Source organism: Cydia fagiglandana, chromosome 24 (assembly GCF_963556715.1).
Source record: "Cydia fagiglandana chromosome 24, ilCydFagi1.1, whole genome shotgun sequence".
Classification (NCBI taxonomy): domain Eukaryota; kingdom Metazoa; phylum Arthropoda; class Insecta; order Lepidoptera; family Tortricidae; genus Cydia; species Cydia fagiglandana.
In genome coordinates this window covers 2,431,973-2,445,540 of record NC_085955.1, presented here as the reverse complement: position 1 = coordinate 2,445,540, position 13,568 = coordinate 2,431,973, and the positions used below count along the sequence as shown (strand labels likewise).

Sequence of the window (13,568 nt, the reverse complement as noted above, 5' to 3'; positions counted from 1 at the left end):
GAAGTAGCATGACAAAATTGACAAATACGAACGTTTCCGAAAAAAATATACGCGTCGACTTGAGAACCTTCTCCGTTTTTTTCGTCGGTTGAAAATACGATGGAACCCAATCATGCACTACATCAGAAACTGGAGACGCTTTGTCTGTAATATTCTGTATAAAACAATCTGCCGATTTTTGCGGGGGTAGGGCACGTCAAATGTATGTCAGATAAACGTCAGTCCATACAATGAGTATAACCATTGGGCGAGGATTTAGACAGAGGGGTAGGCTCTTAAGACGAAACAGGAGCTGAGATAAAATATTTTAGGTAAATATACCCGTCTCGCTAACGGAAGCGGCTCCTAAAACTAGTGCGATAAGGACAAGTCGAAATCTTGCGTAAAAATCTCAAAAATCGAGGTTTCGTACTCGACTCTTTCCTCCTCCAAAACTTAACCAATCGTAACCAAATTTACGATTGGCTTGTCGCACCTGAGATTTGCCGACGACATTGTTTTGTTTGCCGAGACCCTGGAAGATCTCCAAAGCATGATTGAAAGCCTATACCATGCTTCTTTGAAAATAGGTCTTAAGATGAATATGTCCAAGACTAAGGTTATGACGAACATCTCTAGTAAATCGATTCCAACCATTATGGTTGGGAACGAAAGACTGGAGGTGGTCGAGCAATACTTGTATCTTGGACATATTCTATCATTTGACAAAACACACCAGCAGAAGGAGATCTCCAGGAGAATCCAGCTCGGTTGGGCGGCATTCAATAAATTAGCGGACATCCTGAAACCTGCTAACATTCCACAATGCCTGAAGACTCGCCTCTTTAACCAATGTGTCCTGCCCACCATGACCTATGGTGCCGAGACATGGACGCTCACTAAGGGGGCTGTGCATAAAATCCGCGTAGCACAGAGAGCCATGGAGCGCACCATGCTCGGTATCAAGCTTCAAGATCGAGTAAGGAATGTCGAGATCCGTCGCCGCACCAAGGTGCATGACGTGGGTTTCGTCATTACCAAACTAAAATGGAATTGGGCAGGACATGTTGCTAGGCAGAGTGATGGCAGGTGGACTAAAATGTTAACAGAATGGTGGCCGCTTTCAAATGAAAGAAGCGCCTGGCGTCCGTTGGCTCGTTGGGTGGACGACATCCGGAAAATTGCGGGTCACTGCTGGATGAGATTAGCTCAGGACTGGGACAAGTGGCGTACTAGAAGAGAGGCCTATGCTCAGCAGTGGGCGATAAAGGGCTGATATGATGATGATGATGATGATGATGAACCAAATTTGAAAATCTAAATGATTATGAAATTGTCTGTGTCGGACCGTTTTGTTTTTTTGGCTAATTGATATCAGTTTTGAATACTACGCCTCTTATTGCGGCATAGAGGCCATTTTGGCCATTTTTGAAGGGCTCTAGCGCCTTAAAAAACAAAAATATCAAAAAAAACAAAACGGTCGGACATAGATATTGACAATATTTGTCTGTGTTGAAAAAATCATTTCTCTAGCATCAAACCCCAAGGAGGAAACAGTCGAGTACGTTTGTATGGAGAAATGACCACTCCTGTTGGCTCATAAAGGCGACTCCGGTTAAGCTCTAAAGGGGCCCACATATTACCAGTTCGCTGGACGATATCAGCTTGTTGTTCGGAACTGTCATCTTTTGTGATTAACTGACAGGCTGACATCGGTCGGCGAACTGGTAATCTGTGGGCCCTTTAATACCCCAGTGTAAAACCTCTCGGGGAAAAAGTTATATTTTTTCAGCAATCTTTTGAAACGAGTTTGCGAAAGCGTTTTTGCTTGATACAGCCTTTTTATTGGGCGTAATAAAGAAAACGAAGAGAAATGGATGAGATAACCTGTTTTGTTTATTGTTCATGATACAGGGTGGAAAACTTAGTGCCCCGGAAAAAGCCCTAGGTACTAATATTTATGCTGCATTAAGCTGAGTGGGGATCCTATTTTAACGTCCAAATGTCTTTTATGTCTACGTGCCTTTCTTTTATTCATGTATATTTTTTATCATTAGAAATAAGGTAAACAATCTTGGTGTGTCTTTTAATTGAAAAACACATTTTAAAAATGAGTTACGGCAAATATGAAACAATTATGAATCTAATACGATCATTTATATTCTTCTGCTTTCACAAGTAATAGTTTTTGATTTTTAAAAAGCGTTTTTCAATTCAAAGACATGTCAAGATCGCTTACCTTCTTGCAAGTTCTTTCTAATGCTAAAAAAACGAACTATAGTAAGTTGTGGCTTTAAAATAAATGTATATCTTCTTCTTCTTCTTCTTCTTGATATCATAAATGCGAAATATTACATACTTCTTGATATCATAAATGCGAAATATTACATACTTCTTGATATCATAAATACCGGACCGGTGAGCTCCATCTTAGGCTGTGTCTTGACTTTCCATCAGGTGTGACTAGAGCCAATCGCCGATCAGTTTACATATAATAAAAAAAAACGATGCATGTGCGAAATAGGTAATTCGCAACTCATGTCGATTAAAAAACACTCCTTACGGTCGTGTTTTTAGGGTTCCGTCAAGACACAATGTCGAGAGGAAAATGTGCACTACGTTTATATGGAAAAGTCCTCCACTACCCTCTTTGATATCATCTGGCAATAATCTAAATATTGGGGGAGCGCCATTATCGCTAGGTACTTGTTTATTTTGTTTGTATTAAAGGTAAATTTGTTTTTACTTATATTTTTTCATAACGCCCTTATCAGATGGTTCCACCTGTATTTTATATGACGGTGAAAATGGATACCTTTTTAAAAAGGTGTAACAAAGAAAAATCCCAAGCCATTCTCACTTATAATTTATTTCAGTTGCACTAACGTAAGTATAATTCATATGGCTCATTTAAACGAGATAAACGCATTTTTTTCATACACTATATTACCAAAATCAATCTGTCAAATATGACATTTGCGCGATTCTGGAGATACTCTTGAACGATTTCCACAGGATATGACTTAGAGATCCAATTCACATCTAATAGATATCTGCCCGAATTGCGCGTGCAAAAGAGAACTAGTTGATATCTAAACTATAGCGTATCTAGAATGGATCTAGTACGTGTCGTCTCTTGTGAATATCTTAAAGTTCGAATACGGCAGATTATCGCTACTTGTTTATTTTGTATGTATTAAAGGTAAATTTGTTTTAACTTAGATTTTTCATTACGCCCTTATCAGATAGTTCCACCTGTATTTTATATGACGGTGAAAAATGGATACCTTTTTTAAAAATGTGTAACAAAGAAAAATCCCAAGCCATTCTCACTTAAGTATACCTAATTTATTTCAGTTACACTCACGTTAGTATGATTTAAATGGCTCATTTTAAACGAGATCAACGCATTTTTTTCATACAATTACCAAAATCAGACCCAAAAGAGCTTAAGAGGATAGTGGAGAACAGCTTCTCCATACAAACGTGGTCCCTATTTTCGTCGCTGACATTATTGGAAATATTGTCCAAATGTCGAAATTTAATAAAAATTGAGGTCAATGTAATATATTTTATAATTCGAATAATGCATGTTGCTAGCTATTAAGTAATGTAATTCCAATTAGCACGTAAGGTTGAACTGTAAGTGTTAATATATACTTATTTATTTATAAGGCAGATACAAACGTTAAAAATAAAAATAAACTAACTTATCTATAAAATAAACCTAAATTAAAACTAAAAACTAAAACTAAATAAAATAAAATATAATTAAAAAATGTCTAGGAAATTGGGCCCCTTTGGCATGGTGCCGAGGACGCTGGCAGCATTTCCTCGCTGTATTGCTAAGCTAATACGTTGAGCGAGAAAGCTGCCAGCTCTTCGGTCACCAGTGAAGTCTTTAAGCCTTTTTGTGAGCTCTTTAAAAAGCTGTACAGCATTAGGACCCCACGGGCCAAGGGTCTCAACCCCAAATGGCATAAAAATATACTCGGGGCCGAGACCCCTGTACTTCTGGGATTTTAGCTTTTCGGCCGCTTTAGCCGCCGCACCTGCTTGGTTACTGGTTCCCGTCAGGTGGGAAGGGGCCAGAGTGTCTACGCAGGTAGCGTCCCACACTAGCACCCTTCCCAAACCCCAAGGAACCAGGGACATGCCGTCCGGTCTCTTGCCGTCGTCTCTCGCTATGCCAGTTGGCTCCAGTAGAGCTGGCACATTGACGGATGCAAGAGACCGGCGGATTATGTCATTCAGTGCGGCGTGTCTTGAGAGGCGGCCAGCACTTTTTTGGCAGGATAGCCCGTGGTGTCCTAATTCGTCGACTTCACTGCCGCAGGGGCACCTGTGTGGAGCACAAACGCGGACTCCAAGCCGAAGACAGGTCGCGATGCGGAGAGTGTCCGGCGTGAGGAAGGTTCCGGTGTTCGGTGAAGGATAAGCCCGGAGCCAATCACCGGACTCCCTCGACGCCGAAGCCAGTAGTCTGGCCCGTTCGCGGCCTGTGCTACGGCTTAGGAGGGAATTCACTGAAATTTGGCACATAATGTCATCCCAGCTCCTTTGGCAATTTGGAAGAGTCGGGAAATCCTTGTTCGGGCAAGCACTTGACCAAGCTTTCTTGGCTTCGTCCAAGCCCGCAGTCTCATAGTTTGAGGGGAGTCCCCGTAGGATTTTACCTATGAGACTTGCGGAGCTTTTATAATTTAATGTATTTATTTTATTTGTTTATTTTAACTTTATTGCACAGTAAAAAATATACAAAAGGCGAACTTAATGCTACACGCCATTCTCAACCAGTCAATCTTGACACGGGAATTTCGAATTATGGAGTGAATTCGGCACATTTTACACTAATGAAATCACTTTTTTGGTCAAAATACATTTCCTAAACTATAACGCCACGTGTTAGGGGTTGTGCACAAATCACGTGAGGTGTTTTCGCCTACTTTTTGACCCCCATCCTCCCCCCTGGTGATATTTATTGAGGTTTTTCGCAACCCCCCCTCCACACACAGTACACAACACAACACAACACGTCACGTGTATTTTTTTTTATTTTTTCATTCGACCTAATTTTAAGAAAAATTTAATTGTATATAGAAAATCTTTATTTTTCTATTTTCGTTAAATAAAATAAAATAGTCTTTAAGTACTTAAAACTGGACCATAGTTGTAAGTACTTAAGGACTATAGTTGCCTGATTTTACGGTGCGAAAACTAATCTAATGTCACACTGTTTGAATATCACATGATGCAATCAGAGTTCCGTGGGTTTTGCCCCAAGAGACGCGGTGTGCCACACACTTTAGTTGGTTATGATATGTGGATGTGGGCTTTTCTGCGAACGTGACTTGCTATTTTAGTCGGTCTCGGTACAAAAAGTACTGACACTGATTGAACTAGCATGACAAATATCAGCCATCATCAGATCAGGTTTAAGCTTAGAGGATATAACCAATGGAGACGCCATGTCTAAAATTTTCGGTACAAAATAGTCTGCCGTTTTTTGCGGGGGAGGGGCACATCAAATGTATAGGTACATCATGTCAGATAAACGTCAGTTCATACATATGATTGACATGTGGTTGACCATTGGCCGCCTATTTTCGACAGAGGGGAACGCCTGTTAATGGCGGCTCCATTGTTAATTACTCCGAGGGTTTAAGAGCATTTAAGGTGACAGTCCATTTCCAACGACAGCTGCACTACTGTTCATTTTACTATGGAAATTGACAATGACAGCTGCGACGCGTTCAGTACCGGTAGTGCAGCTGCTGTTAGAAATGAAATGTTATCATTAGTAACTGGAGACGTCATGGCTGTCATTTTCTGTACGAAACAGTCTGCCGATTTTCGAGGGGGAGGGGACGTCAAATGTATTGCTATTCGAACGTTGTGACATTCCATTTCCAACTGCAGCTGCAATACTGTTCATTTTACTATGGAAATAGACAGTGACAGCGACGCGTTTCCATAGTAAAATGAACAGTATTGCAGCTGCAGTTGGAAATGGAATGTCACTCTCTACATGATTTGAACGTTACGTACAAATAGCCATGTCAGTCCATACAAAAGTTTGCACAATTGTGCAAGTTTTTCGACAGAGAGTTAAGCTCTTAAAGGCGACTCCAGTTATTTAATGTTCTAAGGATCAGGTCGATAGTATATCATAATATTGTATTACTTACATATGAGGGGATGTTTACAAAAACAACATAACTGACTACACTGGTTGACACCTGAAACGATTAACAATGTTCTTAAATAAGGGTCTACCGCTCTAAGCAGTTATGTTGTTTTTGTAAACATCCCTTCATATGTATGCAAATTTTGAGCTTCATTGGATGTCGGGAAGTGGGTCAAATTTAACTTGCAAGAATTGACCCGTACAAACATACATACCTACATTGACGAAACAGGAGCTGAGTTTAAAATATTTTAGATAAATATACCCGTCTCGCTAATGTAAGCGGCTCCTAAAACTAGTGCGATAAGGACAAGGCGAAAAATCCTGCGTAAAAATCCCTAAAAATTCGAGGTTTTGTACTCGACTGTTTCCTCCTCCTAAACTTAACCAATCGTAACCAAATTTGGAAATCTAAATGATTATGAAATTATCTGTATCGGACCGTTTTGCTTTTTTGGCTAATTGATATCAGTTTTGAATACTATGCCTCTCATTGCGGCATAGTCAATGAGGCCATTTAGGCCATTTTGAAGGGCTCTAGCGCCTTAAAAAAATATATCAAAAAAAGCAAAACGGTCCGACACAGATATTGACAATATTAATCTGTGTTGAAAAAATCATTGCTCTAGCATCAAAACCCACGGAGGAAACAGTCGAGTACGTTTCTATGGAGAAATGACCACTCCTGTTGGCTCTTAATATAATTAAACAGCAGCAAATTAAACGCAAATAATGTCAAAAGCCCAACGTCCAATTGAATAACACTCGCGGGGCACAAGTGCCGTAACAACTTCGAGAACTGCTAAACTTACTTAGATAATCATCAATACTATTGCTGCCTACTCGTTTAGGTTCGCTTTAGCGGTTGAAAATATACACGAATGATACGATAATAGTTATTTTCACCATACTAGCTCGGAAAGGCTTACTTTGCACTTCAAAAACTGATAGCAAAGTTGCATTTTATTCACATGTGAGGCAAAGTAATCAAATGCAAATTTTGAGTGGTTTTCTTATGTTTGCTGGTTGAAATGAGTTGAAACTTTTAAATGATGATTTTGGATGATAAATATTTAATTACATTCATTTGGATTTGAATTAGTTTGATTTTGTTTGAAATTTTAAGTTTAATATTTGCTTCGGGTTGGTGTGGTGAAAAATTTTATGTTTTACTTGGGGCCAAATTTTGTTTAACCCTCGTGCATTGAAACCCTCGCAACGCTCAAGATTCCATTTTTTGAACCACTCGCTACGCTCGTGGTTCAATTTTGGAATCTTTCGCTAAGAATCTTTAGCGTTGCGAGGGTTTCAAAGCACGAGGTTAAACAAAATTTGCCCCCGAGTGAAACACAAATTTTTTCTCCACACCAACCCGAAGCAAATATATTAAATGTAAAATATCAAACAAAATCAAACCAAATCAAATCAAAATGAATGTTTTTAAATATTTATCATCCAAAATCATCATTTAAATCAATTTTACCAGCAAACATAAGAAAACAACTCAAAATTTGCATTTGATTACTTTGCCTCCCATGTGCATAAAATTCAACTTGCTATCAGTTTTTGAAGTGCAATGCAAAGTATATCTTTCCGAGCTAGTGTCACAGGGCGGACACGCCATACATCGAAAATCATTTGCGTTTATATGTGTGCACGGCACGTCTGTACACGCGTCATTGTGTGAGTAAGTGGCTTAGGGCTGACTCGTGCGGCGCGCGGGGAAGGCGAAGCCGAGGTTTGCCGAGGCCGGCCGAAGGACACGACGAGCGGCCCGCTGCGTTGCATAATTCGACCGAAATACGTAAAAAAACAAAATATAGGTTTATGTTTTATTTCGCTCCAATAGTTGAATTGGCTTTGTCAGTTTATAGTCCTGCACGTAGTTGGACTTTCAACACGCCATTATTAAATGTACCTTATTGTTGATGCCTATTGATTATTTTATATAACATACATAATTATTTCTTAAATTCTTAAAATTAAATTAAAAATCAAACGCGAATGTCCCGCGACCAACAAGTTCTTTTTTGTGAAAAGAGTGTTAAACTAAAAATAAAACATTTACGAGGAATATCTGTGTAGATGGTCTAGTTACCATAGGTACTTTAAATATTAAATGTTGGCTTAACATTCACAAATTCAACGAACGGGTTTTAATTCATATGATATTATTATTTTTACGCAAAAGTATAGCCTTATTTTCTGATACATATTTCGTCTCTTTGGAAAACTATATTTATTATTCATTTCTCCAATAAGTAGCTATCCGTACTACCCGTACATCGCACAATACACCGGCATTTTGAACGTTGCGTCATTGCGTCGCGGCATCGCTAGCCGAACTGAGCGTACGTCAGGAGTCCGTCAGAACTCAGTCGCGGGGCGAGGTAATCGGAGTCGGGGCGGGGCGGTGCGTGTCCGTTCTGTATGATAATACTATTACTTATTCTGTGCTAGTGTGGTGAAAAACATATTGTTTTGTAGGAAAATATTTCATGGTCTTTTCTTTAAGGTTAAAATGAAATGAGATGAAATAGTTCAACCAAAATCGCGGACAAAAGCTAGGCTTACTAATAAGTACTAAAAAGCATTGCGATTCAGTGAGGAAATGCTGCCAGCGTCTGCGGCACTATGCCTCAGTGGCCATCTTTTATATTTAGATTAGTCTTTAGGGTTCCGTACCCAAAGGGTAATAGTAATAACGGGACCCTATTACTAGGACTGCACTGTCCGTCTGTCTGTCACCTGGTTTTATCTCATGAACCGTGATGCCTAGCTAGACAATTGTAATTTTCACAGATGATGTATTTCTGTTGTTGCTATAACAAGAAATACTAAAAATAGAATAAAAAAAGAATATTTAAGTAGGGCTCCTATACAAAAAATGTGATTATTTGCCGTTTTTTTGCGAAATGATACGGAACCCTACGAGCGCGAGTCCGACTCGCATAGGCCGATTTTTTTATGGGTTTAGTTTTAAAACAAAATATTACTGTGTATGAGACTATTATCTTCTTAACATCGTGGGGAAACCGGACTAATCCCAATAAGGCTTGGTTTCCCCTCTGAGTTGGTAGGTCAGGATGACAATCGCTTTTGTAAAAACTAGTGCCTACGCCAATGCTTAGGATTAGTTGTCAAGCGGACCCCAGGCCGTGCGTGGACCTTATCTCAACGTGATAAGATCTACGTCTGGTCAGTGGAGTGTGATGCTGTCTCGCAAGATAGAATTAAAATACATACATATAAGTAAATTTATATGTTCTTAATGCTAACTTAACTTGTTACTAATTAATGTACCTATTTAGCGAAAGATTATTTTAGAGCGCACCGCCAACAAACTGCGTCACACGTGATGTGACGTAAGCACCAACCGCCATATGTTACTTTTTGATGTGGAACGTCTCACATCTTTGATATTTCATAACTAGTAAATTTCTAATTCATTTCCCGAATCACGGCGCCAGCCATGATTCGGAATTGGCATATACCAATAAGGTACCTTTTGCCGTGGAACGTCACATATCTTTACTATATCTAAATAATCTCTAATTCATTTCCCGAATCGAGCCGACAGTTTGGCGAAACATTAGATTAAGATACTAAATATTGTATTTTTTCTCTAAAATTTTCAATAAAATAAAGGCTCCCATGAGCTGTAGCAAAATGCCGGATACCTGAAATGATAAATGATCCTGTTTATCCCGAAAATCGTTAACGAAGTTACAATGGAGGTTCAACTTTACAAGATTATGAGGGCGGTGGGAACTTTAACAACTTTTCACTCTGAAATATTCTCTTCATTATGAAAATTATTATCATGAAATACTTGTTAAGGATGACTCACGTTAGACCGGGCCGTGTCCGGGCCGGAGCTTCCAAAGCTTACTTTTTTATGACATGACAGTTGGTCACATGATGCTTTCCCGGGCCCGGGCACAGACCGGTCTAACGTGAATCATCCTTTACATAGCTTCTGCTTACGTGATGTAAAACGAAGTCATATAATAAGGACCGGCCTGGCCTACTGGGTAGTGACTAGAAAATTAGAGATGCACCGAATTTTCGGTTACTATCCGGTATCCGACCTATCCGGCCCTTATTTTAATATCTGCCGGATAGCGGATAGTGATACTAACGGCTGGATACCGGATAGTAACTTTGCTTAATTTCGGAGTAAACAAATTGCATTTAATAAACAGTCACGGTCATAATCATTCTCTTTTTTTAACAATGTAAACATTCCAATAACTTGCACGCGCACTAATTCCGAACCTAGAAATGAGTCCGCGCGAACGTTCACTAGCGGCCCGATCCTAACTTTAAGATACGTCAATAGATCTAGAAACGATATGGATTAGATATGTCAGTGTCAAATGTGACGTTTCTTCAAACAAATACGTCACTTTTGACACTGACACATCTAATCCATATCGTTTCCAGATTTATTAATTGACGTATCTTAAAGTTCGAATTCGGCAGTAGGAAACAGACCAAAACCTGCACAATAAATAGGTACACAACTGAAAAACGGAAAACTAGGTATAAATAGTTTCGCCGGCCGAATATTCGGCAGCCGGATACAGAATATTCGGCTGATGGTCAGGCCAAACATCCGGTATCCGGTATCCAGCCAAACAACTATCCGTTGCATCTCTAGTTGACCCTGCCTATGAAGCCGATGGTCCTGGGTTCGAATCCCGGCAAGGGCATTTATTTGTGTAATGAGCACAGATATTTGTTTCTGAGTCACAGGTGTTTTCTATATATTTATTATACTTTTTACTCATAAATACCGTCTTAATTATGAACATTATTGCAATGAAATACCTTTACATATCTTGAGCGAATATTCGGCAGCCGGATACAGCGGCTGATGGTCAGGCAGAAGATCCGGTATCCGGCCAAACAACTATCCGTTGCATCTCTAGTAGTGACCCTGCCTATGAAGCCGATGCATGGTTCTGGTTTCAAATCCCGGTAAGGGCATTTTTTTGTGTAATGAGCACGGATAATTTGTTCCTGAGTTAGAAGTATAATATGTATATAGGTGTTTTCTATATATTATACTTCTTACTCATAAATACCGTCTTATTTATGAACATTATTATAATGAAATACCTTTACATAGCTTGTGCTTATGTGATGTTGGCACGAAGGCATATAATTAAATTCCTAGGTACCCTTTGAGACCTAATTATGCCGCTTTGCTAAATTAAGCCAATATTTCTGAAACACGTGTCACGTTATATTAAATCCATTTTAAAATGTTACTCCTCCATGCCAATTACCTTCGATCTGAGGGCCGGATTCGGATTTTGAAATAGATATCTATTAGATATCTTTTAGACATCACCAAGATACGATAACGATATGTTTAAGATCTAACCTGTCAAATTTTATATTTGCGCGATTCTGGAGATACTCTTGAACGATTTCCACAGGATACGACTTAGAGATCCAATTAACATCTAATAGATATCTTACTCTATCTAACATAAAAGTGACATTGGTTGCCCGAATTGCGCTGCAAAAGAGAACTAGTTGATATCTAAACTATAACGTATCTAGAATGGATCTAGTACGTGTCGTCTCTTGTGAATATCTTGAAGTTAGAATACGGCAGACGTTCAGTAGTTGCAAGTTTATCGCGAACATACAAACACACAAACTGACAGACGCGGGGGGACTTTGATTTATAAGGTATAGTGATTTCGGTGAGTTACAAGTTTTTATTATTAATTATTTTGACTTGCTTCGCTAATCAATATAGTCAGACCGTAAAAAGTCTGCAGCGATTTTGATAGCCCACGCAGTGAAAGTGTCATTTTAAACGTCAAACTTCTATGAAATTATGACGTATAAAATAACACTTACACTGCGTGGGCTATCAAATCCGCTGCAGACTTTTATTGGTCTAACTTCTAACAGTTATGTCGATACCGGTATTACATTTATAGTTCGTTTTTTTTGCATTAGAAAGGAGTACAAAGAAGGTAAGCGATCTTGACATGTCTTTTAATTGAAAAACGCTTTTGAAAAATCAGTAACTATTACATATGAAAGCAGAAGAATATAAATGATCGTATTAGATTCATAATTGTTACATATTTGCCGTTACTTATTTTTAAAACGTGTTTTTCAATTAAAATACACATCAAGATTGTTTACCTTTTTTCTAATGCTAAAAAAACGAATTATAGCCAATCCTTCGTTTTTGCTAGTAAAAATTCTAGGTTATATTATCACGCATAACAGCGGCAAATAATTGTAAAATTAGTAAACATACCGTAAACAAATTGAATTTTCTATTCCCGTTTACGTTTCATGCGCGGATACCGTATTTATTTTAATGATAGAACTTTTTCTTGTCATTTTCTACAATTATGTCTCCAATTACACCACTTATGTTTTTTTTATACTAAGTTAAGCCAATTCTAGGCCATACATTTTTCTACAACAGTCTTGAGTGAATACAAAATCTAAATTTAAAAAAGCCTACCTTTTAATCCAGTTTTAATAATGCTTTCAACACAAAACACACACTTTACGAAAACCGGACGACCGTCACGGTACGCGGCGCGCGATCGACTGACAGAGCACACTGAGACGCGCTCATATATACGCCTTTATATACGCCCTAAGGGCGGGTGTCATAATAGAAATATTTTTTTAAACTGTGTCGATTTTACGTCTCGTTAACTTTTTTTGGACCGGTGGATTTTAAAGGGTTAAATGGGTGCTTGAAATTGTTAGATTTTGTATGTTTATTTAACCCTTAAATGCATGGTACAGCGTACATTACAAAAATATCTAATTTTATACATAATTAGATAAAATCTATTTATTCCTATATATTATTTCAATAGTAAAACCAATTAGTTTCCTGATTTTTTACTTAAATTAACGCAATATTTTAATTTATAAAAATTACATTCGTTTAAGACGAAATGTCGGAAAATTTGAAAATATCCAGAGTTTGATGATTTTTAGTATGTGATTTAGGACGTTTTTTTTGGGGTTTGTATTTATTGTATATTTAAAAACTTTATCATAGGTGTATCTAAAATAGTGTGGTAGTAAGTTTTTTCATATATCTCTTCCTGATAATTATATATTTACATAAATATGATTGAGCCTATGCAACTTCTACCACTAATTTCGCAGTGAATATCCATGTTATATTTTTTTTTACCATTTTTCCCACAATCAGCAAACAATTACGTAACCACATATACCTATTAATGTTGGGCAAAAAGAAAAATTCATGCATTTAAGGGTTAAGTAACTATTGTATCCATGTATGTACAACATTATAAGAAATATTAAATTACATAAATTACTAAAAGACATAAATAGGAATATAAAACTAAAACTAACTACAATTAAAATAATTAAA

At 38.0% G+C, this 13,568-nt stretch overlaps 1 protein-coding gene across 1 annotated transcript in view; it reads right to left on the bottom strand.

Moving 5' to 3' along the window:
* LOC134676589 (uncharacterized) overlaps positions 1 to 12,759 on the bottom strand; it is a 270,423-nt gene extending 257,664 nt beyond the window's left edge. Inside the window, exon 1 of the mRNA XM_063534982.1 lies at positions 12,672 to 12,759. The gene's annotated coding sequence lies outside the window, so the exon portion shown is untranslated. The remainder of the gene's footprint in view (positions 1 to 12,671) is intronic.
* Positions 12,760 to 13,568: the final 809 nt, after the last annotated feature.